General features: G+C 34.2%; 1 long non-coding RNA gene across 2 annotated transcripts; it reads left to right on the forward strand.

The window, feature by feature from the left end:
• The first annotated feature begins 3,071 nt into the window (after nt 1-3,071).
• Nucleotides 3,072-8,588, forward strand: LOC125674259 (uncharacterized). 2 transcript variants are annotated; one of them, XR_008801814.1, is made up of 4 exons: nt 3,072-3,106; nt 7,083-7,131; nt 7,431-7,823; nt 7,913-8,588. It is a non-coding gene; the product is annotated as an uncharacterized LOC125674259 (long non-coding RNA). The 2 variants fall into 2 exon arrangements; XR_007370065.2 differs by lacking the exon at nt 3,072-3,106 and having other exon boundaries at nt 6,724-7,131.
• Nucleotides 8,589-10,068: the final 1,480 nt, after the last annotated feature.

Here is a 10,068-nt window from a genome sequence, read left to right on the forward strand (position 1 = left end):
GTCGCTGTGTGATTTATTGATCTACGATGTTATTTTATAACACACACCCTACATTATTTTACCAAAGATACAAATTTTGTTTTATAAATCATATTTGTAAACTTAATTGGTAGTGGACTTCATAGTCGCAAATCCATGGATTCGTGAAGTGGAATGGCACCAAAAAACCGTTAATGAGATTATATTTACAAACAGTATATGTTCATTTACAATGACTGTTTTAAAATGCATACCAAAATATATTGTTAGATATACATGTGCATATGGTAGAGAGCGGTCTAAGTTGTAAGAACTTGTGTTCAATCCCTATTATGTAAATTCAATTACAATGAAATATGTTGAAACAAAAAATGAAATAGATAAAGATAGCAGATAGAATTCTCAAGCGTCTAACAGACCACGGTAGTGATCAGATAGAATGCTCAAGCGTCTCACAGACCACATTAGTGATCAGATAGAATGCTCAAGTATAATACAAATATATACATACCATAGTAGTGATTAGATAAAATAATCAACAATATTACAAATATATGCATACCATAGTCTTGATTAGATAAATAATCAAGTATAATACAAATATATACATACCGTAGTCTTGATTAGATAAATAATCAAGTATAATACAAATATATACATACAGAATACGTTAGTAATTAGTTAGAATGTTCAAGTAGAACAGAAATATATACCATCAATATAGGCTAGGCTAGTGTGTTTCTATCATAAGTAACAGAGAGAGATCTTAACTGTCTCTATGCCTGATGTGATACGGAATATTGACGCTTGTCGAAGGTAGGTGCAATAGGTATTCCGACATACATCATTGTGGAACCATTAACTCCTTTTGAAATGAATGATACCGCCTTTTACATTAATGGTTGTCTATTATTAAGTTTGTTCCCATGATGCTGGCTTTTAAAATTTACCGATATCAACGAATGGAGCTATGTCCTAATTTTGTAGTCTGTAAAACAACGGCACCTCTTATCTTTCTTATCCTTCAATCATTCCATTTCTCTTCAACGGCAATATGAACAGAACCTTTTCCTAAATCTGTATCTAAGTTCAGTGTCAAAAAACCCATATATGAAGGGATTCACTACATTGTTAAACAGATAGAAATTGTCGAAAAACATGAGCACCGCGTACAGATTCTTTTCTTTCCGGAAATAGAAATACCTATCTTCATTGTATAAAATATCTAAAACTAACTTTGGTATAAAGCAAACAATATTGAGCACAGTCATCAGAATGAACATCCACGTGAGTCGGTTGTTGGTAATGAAGATTGTGATGGATCTCGCCGAGATTTGTCTCGTGAGTCGTCGTTTCTGGATTTGTTCGGAATTTCGGTCTAGGCGAGACGAATCTGTACTACATGTATGTAAAGAGCTACTTTCTTCTGCAGAATGAGGTTTTGAAATTGTCTCATTCTTTCGCTGTCGTATTTGGTTACCCACGAGTGTGTACAACACAGTTAACGCTGATGTCCAGATCAACGAGTTTATGGTTAAGATGTACAAATAAACATTCGAACTTGTTTTGTTTTCGAATTCTTCCTCAGTACCGCAAACATAGGCTACGACTGTTTGATTTGGCATTCTTTCGGATTTCATCGTAACTACTGTTGATCCATAGAAGATGTATTTTGGAACAGAACTTCCGAAAATGAAAATGCTTGTAACTATTATTATAATGAATTTCCACTTTCGTGTTATTGTTTTACTGTGGGGTCTGCAAATCAAAACGTACCGATGAACAGCGATAGCAAAGTAAATGCAAGCAGAAGTGATTACCAAAGCGAGGCCAAAGAACCGTGTCATTTTGCATTCAATGGCATTGTCCGCGGATTTCTGAAACGGCTGAATCTCCATCTTAAATTCAACTCCACCATTAAAAATAAGAGTGACGAGATCTGCAAGAGCCATGAAAGGGATGAAAAGTCGACCGGAACCGAACACATTTTTCATGTCTCTCACGTACACGATCAGCACGGATATATTCCCCAGGCTTCCGACGATAATGTACAATACAAGGACGACGGCATTCGGAATAGCATAACTCATATATTCTTCGTTTAACAAATTCACAGAAAAATTCAACATTTTCCCCCACTTTCAAGTTAGCAGTGTTTCACGATCGCAGATGTTTTTTCCAATGAACAATCTTATGTATTGCTAGATGGATAAAAATGAAGTGGAAGGAAATTCAGCGGAGGAAATATCTGTTGTAGTATATATATATTGTGTCAATCCGAATCACGTGCACATAGTTGTCATCCTCCTTCTACCACTTCAAATTTATCTTGAAATAAACTTGTTTGGTTTCTGGAAATATGATTTCCGCGATCTCTTTTTCGTCCCGTGAACTTGTCACTGTGTGGATTATATATCTTTTCATCCCGAGTAAATGTGTGCACTCATTAAGAAAGTATACATCTATTTAACTCGATCATCACGACTGACGTCAGACCAACAAGGGTTTCCTGTATATATACATCATCCATATAGACATCGAATGTTTCTTTTCCATAGTCACCCATTCATGTTATAAAACATCCTATTAAACGTTAGTCATCAATGTTGTAAGATTGTAAGCGGATATTCTTTTAAAAATCCAGTTCATCACTTTCACTACACAATACGGTATAGCTGAACTTGTAATTTCAATGAGTAATATATATATATATATATATATATATATATATATATATATACATATACATATATATATCTGTGTGTGTGTGTGTGTGTGTATGTGTGTGTGTGTTGTGTGTGTGTGTGTGTGTGTTGTGTGTGTGTGTGTGTGTTGGTTTCTGGAAATATGATGTGTGTTGTGTGGTGTGTGTGTGTGTGTGTGTGTGTTGTGTGTGTGTGTGTGTGTGTGTGTGTGTTGTGTGTGTGTGTTGTGTGTTGTGTGTGTGTTGTGTGTGTGTGTGTGTGTGTGTGTGGTACACTTCTGGTATATCTTAAGGGACGTGCTTTCCTATTATTGAATATCTATTTTCTTTTCTATTTTCTTTTAAAGCTTTGATAAAAATTTGATCACTATTCGTTTGTATCACTTTCAGGCGCATAGCATTGGTTTTCAGCGGGAGACAGGGGTGAGTGGTACAGCCGAATACTTCACACTAATAAAAATATTTTGGCGAATCTTCAAACTCCATAGGCTCTCAACCTTAACAATATATAAAATATAAAAATGTATTCCTGTGAACAAACTATTCACTCGTGAATAGTTTATTTACAGGACGATATTTTTATTGTCAAATATATTTTAAAACGTCGAGAGCCTGTGTCAAAATCCCAGTTTGTTGGAAGCTTAAGTAAGTGGAAATTGTTTTTTTTTTAAACCAATGAATACTGGAGATTTAAATTGGAGTTAAATCAGCCGAAATTACATGTTCCCCACTAAGTTACTGTTTTTGAAAATTGCTCGTAACTAAAGCGTTTGTTTAAAGTAATAGTCAGATAGAAATATTGACCTGCTCATCAAGGTCTCCCAAGGGGTATCTACAGGATAATGAAAGGCGAAGATAACGAATAGTGATCAATCTCATAACTCTTACAAGGGATAAAAAAAGGTTGAGCAAACATCGACCCCTGGATATACCAGAGGTGGGATCAGGTGCCTAAGAGGATTAAGCATCTCTGTCGACCGCTCAAACCCACCGTCAACCCAATGTCTTGATCAGATAAACGGAGTATTTCGTAGTCAAAAAGTTGTCATATTGTTAATTTTGGGTTTACACCAAATTAACTAAAATTAAATTAAAAATTTACACTATGACAGAACTAAGAGCATTTCGAAATGAAGTGAAAAATAAAATTTCAAAGATACGTATGTAATCCGAAATGGTGCGAGATTTACTACACTGAACTTTAACACGATTAAAATATTTAACCAATTACATGTATGTCTTTGCTAAGACATTTAATTCTAGTGAAATCGTGCATCTGTATGTACGTATAAATGGCACCTGATCCCACCTCTGGTATATCCAGGGGTCCGTGCTTGCCCAACTCTTCATTGTATTCCTTGTAGGAGTTATGAGAGTGATTAATGTTTGTTATCTTCACCTTTTCATAAATAGAAAGATAGAGAGATAAAGAACTTATCATTTTTGCAATCAAATTGTATTGGTGGGATGCATGGCTTTTTATACATCTCGTAAATATACTATGAAAAGATTGAAATAGAGATTAAAGTAACTTTAAAAATGATTACTTCAACCCAAAATTCACAATCCTAAATGGTGTCTGTTTGTCTGTCTGTCTGTCTGTCTGTCTGTCTGTCTCTCTCTCTCTCTCTCTCTCTCTCTCTCTCTCTCTCTCTCTCTCTCTCTCTCTGTCTGTTTGGTGTGCTTATGTAATCTATGTACATGGCTTTTTGACAAATGATTTGTATTCTCCAGTTTACTATGTGTAAAGAACGATAACCCTAACATTTGAACATCATTATAAGTTCTGAATTGGCTTTGAGAATAAAATGTCTGGATCTCTCTAATAAGAGTGATATTAAAAGGGCATTAGGTGTAAAAGTGATGACAACCATTTCCCCCTCAAAATATCTTAATAGAATAGGAGTATATATTAATGACTGATCAAAACCTTTTTTTTTTTTTTTTTTACAAAAACAAAAGGAACCTAATAAAACTACGATAACCGCTTTTGATGTAAAGAAATAATCATATAAGGACGAATGTTTGTCTTGCAAGAGAATAATTATTTAATTACTGAAATTATACATTGATGTGCCTGCTTTAAGATTAAAAAATGTTTGAAATCATTAAATAATGGTTTCATTACTGAACTATATAATATAGGGAAATATTCATTGAATTCAATTTTTGGTGCCTAAATGGCAGCTAATGCCCATTTAAATGATAATCATTCTGATTAATGTACATTTTATTTATACATATTAATAACACAGAATGTTAAATGGTTTGGGTGGCTAAACTTTGAGACCCTCTAATAAACAAACTCAGGGCCGTAAATTACATGGAGGCGGAGGAGGCAGCTGCCTCCTCCAACTTTTGAGCCAAAAAAAATTTAAAATTTAAAGTTCATTAGAATTTATGTTGTATCCAATAACTAAGAACATGATATCTTCCTTAAAAAGCATTCCAAATCTTTCTTTTAGAATGAGTTAGTCAAGTAACATCTTAGAAGGCCCTAGAATCAAGGATTTTGCACGAAACGTGTTCAGTGTGCACAAAATGTGCTCATCGTCTGGGAGCCTGGGCGCCCCCCAGACCCCCGCCTAATTTCCTGCCTCCTCCAAATTGAAGGTTAATTTACGGCCCTGCAAACTAATATGCAAAACCACATGGTGTTTCACAATATGTGTTACATGCATTCATAAACATAAATTGTATGATGTTTAGCAATACACAAACAATGGGAACACCGTCAAGGCTACTTAAGATAAAACAGGAGACATTTACTTTATCAAAACACCCGATCATTCTACAACATACGGAGAACGTTTCGAAAATGCGATTCGGCGTCTAAATTCAAACATCGAATTTTGTAAACATATACTATTCTTTAACCCTCTCTCTACCGGTGCATTTCAGACTTTTAAAGACTAAATGACAATATTTCAAAATTGATTTAGATTTATATAAGCCCCGATTTGGAGGTCAAATTTATCTAACGATAGAGATACCCCATGGTGAGAAAATATGGTTTGAAAGGTTTTACGGATTTTACATGCATGTAACCTTGCAGAACGACATGAACCTATGTATTTAAGAAATAAGGTATCATTTAATTTTTTTTTATCGGGATATAAATACGGGTTGGTCACGTGATCAAATTCCATAAAGCCCGAAGGACTTTATGGAAAATTTGATTACGTACCAACCCGTATTTATATCCCGATAAATATTTTTATATGATACCTTATTACTTATATTTACATTTTTGATGGGTAACATTGCTGAATTGTGTTAACAACACGTTTCCATACATTTCACATTGTTGACGTCCACGACGAAGCGCCATATATTTTCAAAATGACGAAAACACAAAAGAAAGTTACATCAAATGAAGAATTGTTTTAATTATTAAGACGCTAAATAGCAAGTATATCAACTTCCCATATTTATGTAGCAATACTCTATTATCACCTGTATATGGTGTTTATATATCTCAACTGATTCGATATGCAAGAGCTTGTTCTGGTATAGTCATTTTTTTAAATCGAGGTAAGCTACTGACAAACAAGTTGATGGTACAGGGATTTCAACAGTCTCGATTGAAGTCAGCATTTCACAAATTCTATGGACGTTATAACGATCTAGTTCGTCACTACAACCTCTCATTGGGTCAAATGCTGTCTGACGTGTTTCATACCGATTGTTAAGCCGTTCTTGGCACACTGATTTTGACTGCGGATAACTCCGTTTACCTGACCAGGATATGGGGCTCACGGCGGGTGTGACCGGTCAACAGGGGATGCTTACTCCTCCTAGGCACCTGATCCCACCTCTGGTGTGTCCAGGGGTCCGTGTTTGCCCAACTATCTATTTTGTATTGCTTGTAGGAGTTATGAGATTGATCACTGTTCGTTATCTTCGCCTTGCATATACAATATTGTGGTAATGAGTTTGTGTGTAAATACATTTTTAAATCCCAAAATAAATAAGTTTATACATGTCACTAAATCATAAAGTATTACATTAATTGCTTTCCATAAGGTTATTTTAATAATTCCTTGATAAATCATTATGTCTAGTATGGATTTCCATAGATTGTCCTTAGTGACTAGTGTTGTTTATGGGTGATTGATTTGAGAGGTTTTGGTTGGTTAAAAGTTTAGGTCAGGTGATTTTCTTAGAGTGTTTTCTAGTCTATTCAATTATCTTTGAATATAACACTTTTGTCAGTTAAGATGAATGGTTGCATTTCCTATATACTATGCTATTTCTTTTTATGGGACTTTAATAATTGCAGTTCAGGTCAGTTTTTTTTTTAATCACATTGATGCCAAAGTATGAATGAAATGAGATTATCAATTCTTTTGCATTGTATGCTTTAAATATAATTGTGAATATTATTTCTTGCATATAGAGTTACCTGATGTGTTGATTGGTCGTACTGGTCTGGTACCACATATTGGGTAAGGATATATGATTAGGAATAATACACAGATGTGAATATTCGGCATGTATAGTATCATCTCATGATCTGTATGTATTTATGATATATTCAGTTTCTATTGAATTAATAGTAAAGATTTGCAATTTATATTTTATTCTGATCAAATCATGATACATATAGTAAAAGTAATTTAGTTTTACCATTTCTACAACACTAAGATAATTTCTGTGATATGAATAGGTGAAATTATCTGTCTTTGTTTCATGTTACTAGGTCTTATTTTATTGTGTATTGAATGTGAATATATGTTTGTTTCAGGCTATAATTTACAGTGCCATCAATACAATATTGAAAACAGCGATTGTATTTTTTTTTATGGTTACTTGGAACCTGGTAGCATATAAGGGAAAATTCTTCCATATATCTAATTTTAGGGGAGTGGGGTTATGATTTAAACGGGGGTGCGCAAGGCTACACTTAAAGTTGTGATCCGCTTTCACGTTTGAAAAGAGAAGACGTTGAATATCGACTTTGAAAGATATTATGTGGATATTACGGAGTTAACAGAAGACTGAGGTGGATGAACATGAAGAACAGGGCGGCAGTCGTCAGGTGTAGACAAATCATTTATAGACAGGACAGAGGACGCAGCTCAAATGAATCTCTGGAAAGAACTAAACATCGCAGAGAAGAATGTGGAAGTGCACGAAGGTAAGGGACGGTTTGGATTTGGATATGTAATTGTTGACAAACGTGAGCTCACGGAACGCTTCTTTTGACTCGATGAATTTCTGTAATAGGTTTCTAACGACGCCTAGCTTCGATGTCCCGACATAAACTTGGAAACCGACATCAATCACCTTATAGCTGCTGTGACACGGAAGCAGTGTGGTGTGTAGGTCTTAATGCACGTTGACAACTTGTCGGCCATACATCCTGTGAATGACCCTTTTGCTAAAGCCTAATGTCCAATTATGCATCACCGATGACCAGGGGGAAGTTGTAGCAGGCGAAATTTTAGACATACATTAGTAACTAAAGACATTGTTTACAGAAATGCTTTTATCAATTGTTGATGAAAATTCACTGCATGGAATAGAAATAAAACCATAATTACATTTTATGATGTTCATTTCATCTATTGATAGACTTCTGTAGTAAGTGAGAGCGATTGCTAGATGTGTATTGCCTTAGTAAAAGTAGTACCTATTACCTACTTTTAACAAATGTTCATACGCACAGCCCCGTAGTGGATTTATGCAGTGATATCATAAATACATATTGCTCGTAATAGTGTTATGTAGGAGAATACAGTTGAAAATGTAAATATATGAGATTTAAATTATATGGCGAAATACATGTCCTCGCCCTTCATTCGATTTTGACCAAAATTTTAAAGTTTCATGGGTAAGGTTTAATTTTTCATTAGTTTGCTGTATTTTACTTTTATTAAGCGTTGTAATTGATACAATTAGTTTGGTGTATATCTAATTGTCATAATCAACTTTTTAAAGAATAAACTGAAAGTTACGTCCGAAATGAACAACATTTTCATGCTCATCAATCAGATTCATTTTTGTATGTATGGAAACATTTACTGTCATAACTTTATATAATTGTATTCTATCGAAGTAAAATATCTGTCGTTCAATATTAGTTTCAGTTTTTCACTAGACATGGTCTGATCACCATACTGAATAAAGCTCCACCTACACACACCGGATGTTTACGATATTGAGGTTGACGTCATCTGCATGTCATGTCATGTACTTAAATGTCTATAGGTAAATGATAGAGAGATGGATAGAATGGTAGATAGATATACAGATAGATGATAGATATATCTAGATAAATGAAAGTAGGTACAGGTATGGAGGTGGATAGAAAGATATAGTTTTACAATTATGAATGGTGTATAGGTAATGTAGCTAGTTTTAATGCTTTCAATATCGATAACATTTTGTAATGTTTAATACTTAAATACAATACATTGAAATCAAATCAAATTAGAGTGTTCTCTGTAAAAGCAGAGTAGTTTTGATTACTAACTTATCAAAACTGTGACATCTACAGAAATGACAGATTATACAGGTCACGGTAGCGCAGTTATCAGGCTGGGGAGAGGGGGAATGTAGTGACTTTGAATCCTGCTCGTGCCATGACGTCAAAAAAAAAAAGAAAAAGGGTTGCAATCACTGCTTCGTCAAATGTTCAGCATTTAGAACCCCCATGACTATTGAGAGCCAAAAAGTTCAATATTCTATCTTTGTAATTATGTATTTGTTGTTACTAAATGCGCCATTGGTTCAATGTAAAATAGAAAAATGTTAATCGTTATCTTGACATTTGTAGTACATAACGGTATATTCTTTATTTGAATGGCGTAAGATGTAAAGGAATGTAATGTCTGTGTAGATGCGTAACAAGTGAATGCATTATTTATTCAATGTAAATTTGAAATTAGATCTTCGTCATCCGTATTTGAGCATTTGCACATTGCAGTTGCGAGTTATAGTAAAACGTTTTGGTAATCCGTCCAATGATAGTTCGACATTCGAATTTGCTCATTCGTTTACTGCATTTCAACATTTGTTCGTTGTTTTACCATTATGACGACAGAGGGCGCGCGCTACATCGAATCTTTTGGGAAACAGACTATAGAATCATATTGGAGGACCAGTTTATGTGACATTTCCTCGGAGTTATTATTTTCGCGGCCTTTTGAAGTCCGAGGTAAATTATTTTATTTTGTGCAAGGAAGATAATTTGATTTATTTTCTGTGAATGTAACTAATTCATAAGTATTAATTTGATAAATGAATCCAATGATAAAAAATACATCAAAAATGCATTTCAGAAATCACCCCAAATTCTTTACCAATTCATTCTTCATTCAATAATAAACAAATTTAATACTTGAAATTAATCGATTATCATTCAATCATAGTGCGTCCGA

Source organism: Ostrea edulis, chromosome 3, assembly GCF_947568905.1.
Source record: "Ostrea edulis chromosome 3, xbOstEdul1.1, whole genome shotgun sequence".
Classification (NCBI taxonomy): domain Eukaryota; kingdom Metazoa; phylum Mollusca; class Bivalvia; order Ostreida; family Ostreidae; genus Ostrea; species Ostrea edulis.